This window comes from Rutidosis leptorrhynchoides, chromosome 7 (genome assembly GCF_046630445.1).
Source record: "Rutidosis leptorrhynchoides isolate AG116_Rl617_1_P2 chromosome 7, CSIRO_AGI_Rlap_v1, whole genome shotgun sequence".
Lineage (NCBI taxonomy): Eukaryota > Viridiplantae > Streptophyta > Magnoliopsida > Asterales > Asteraceae > Rutidosis > Rutidosis leptorrhynchoides.
Genome location: NC_092339.1, coordinates 45,720,812 through 45,723,137, shown reverse-complemented (window position 1 = coordinate 45,723,137; position 2,326 = coordinate 45,720,812). Strand labels below are relative to the sequence as shown.

At 29.6% G+C, this 2,326-nt stretch overlaps 1 non-coding gene across 1 annotated transcript; it reads right to left on the bottom strand.

The window, feature by feature from the left end:
* Positions 1-1,578: 1,578 nt before the first annotated feature.
* LOC139861005 (small nucleolar RNA R71) lies at positions 1,579-1,685 on the bottom strand. The gene has a single exon (XR_011763626.1). It is a non-coding gene; the product is annotated as a small nucleolar RNA R71 (small nucleolar RNA).
* Between the last annotated feature and the right edge of the window lie 641 nt (positions 1,686-2,326).

Genomic DNA, 2,326 nt, shown 5'->3' with positions numbered 1-2,326 from the left:
TTATAATAATAATACTACTTATATTTATATTTATATTTATATTTATATTTATACAAATATAGTTTTAAAAATATAGCGTTAAACTTGGCTAGCTCCATGTGAAACGAACCGGACTTACTAAAAACTACACTACTGTACGATTAGGTACACTGCCTATAAGTGTTGTAGCAAGGTTTAGGTATATCCACTCTATAAATAAATAAATAACTTGTGTAAAATTGTATCGTATTTAATAGTTTTTCATAATAAATATATAACTATTTCGTATACACCTCTACGCACAGCAAGTATTTTTGGCGCCGCTGCCGGGGACTGCTTAAACGCCGGAAGTGAAACGCTATATATATATACCACTCATTAAATAGTTCATCAGCGGAGAGTTTTTCTAATGTAGACAACGATATCCTTCTTGCTATCATTTCCCCAAAAGTTGACAAACTCGGAGGATATGTAAAAGATATTCTTTGTTTGCCATCACTTTTGCATGTATAAAAAAAATATTGTGAGGCTTATTTTCTTACAGAGCCCTTAAAATTTTTATTGATCTTTCTTATGTATCGTAATGGCCGATTCCATCGGTTATAATCGAAAAAAGGTCAAAATTGGTTTTTCAAACAAAAAAAAAGTATTTTTCTATATATAAAAAGATTTTTATTAAGTCTTAGTTTACTTTTGTAAAAATACGCTTTTGTAAAAATACGTTTTAAATATTAAAAAAATACAAAAATATAAAAAGAAAAATAAAATAAATATATATATATATATTTTAGAGTTTGTTAAATACATATAAAATTATAAAGTTTCTTTATTTTTATTTTAGTTTTTAAAATATAAGTTTTTATTTATTCTCTTTAAATATTTTATAAAAACAGAAAAAAATAATATAAAAGCCTCGGCCCGGTACTGTAGCAGCCCAAGATCAGACCTGGTATCTGATCTCATGCGATAGCATGAGCACAAGCCGTGAAACCCATGCGACCTCATGGCTTTGTCTGACACGCCAGAATGAACCTGGTACTGCATTAATTACGGAGTATAATTTAATTATAATTAATATAAACCCTAATTAGGGTTAATTATAATAATAATTAAGTTTTAGTTTTATTATTTTTGTATTTTAAGTTTAATTAGTTTTATTAATATATAAAAATTAATACTTTTATAAAATAAATATAAAAATAATATTTTTATAAAAATAAGTTATTTTATCACTTTTTATATTTATATCTTTTTAATCGTTTAGGCGTAATTTTATAATTTTTCGTTCGTAATTAGTTTTTAATTTTGTATTTGCCATAGTTATTTATATTTCTAGATTTTTAGGATTTGCCATAAAATCCCTTAAGTGGTGCGCTGAAGGAAGATCCAAATGAACATCTTCGTACCTTTAATAGGATCTGCACTCTATTTAAAATCCGAGAAGTGGAGGATGAACAGATCTATCTCATGTTATTTCTCTGGACTTTAAAGGGAGAAGCCAAAGATTGGTTAGAATCGTTACCTGAAGGGGCGATTGATACATGGGATGTTTTAGTTGAAAATTTTCTTAAACAATTCTTTCCGGCATCTAAAGCCGTAAGACTTCAAGGAGAAATTGTTACATTCACACAAAAGCCAAATGAAACCCTATATGAAGCGTGGACAAGATTTGAAAAATTATTGAGAGGATGTCCGCAACATGGTTTAGACACTTATCAAATAGTACAAATATTCTACCAAGGATGCGACATCACTACAAGAAAAGACATGGATATAGCAGCTGGTGGTTCCATTATTAAGAAAACCGCAACTGAAGCTTACAAAATTATTGATAACACTGCTTCCCACTCATATGAGTGGCACCAAGAAAAAGATATCGTTAGATCATCTAAAGCAGCTAGAGCCGATTCTAGCCATGACTTTGATTCTATTTTCGCAAAGATAGATGCTATCGAGAGACGAATGGAAAAGATGACTAAAGATATTCACTCAATAATAATTAGTTGTGAGCAGTGTGGAGGACCACATTTGACAAAAGATTGTCTCAGTATTGAACAAACAATGGAACAAAGAGAGAATATTTCATACATGAACCAAAGGCCTGGAAATAATTATCAAAATAATTATCAACCGCCAAGACCAATCTACAATCAAAATCAGAATTAAACTGAAATGTTCCATACAACAACCAACAAAGTCCTAGCAACCAACAAATATCCAATTATACTTACAATTAGCAAAGACCTATTTTTCAAAACAAACCACCACAAACCGATGATAAAAAGCCAAATTTAGAAGATATGATGTCGAAGCTAGTTGAATCTCAAACTCAATTTTTCACATCTCA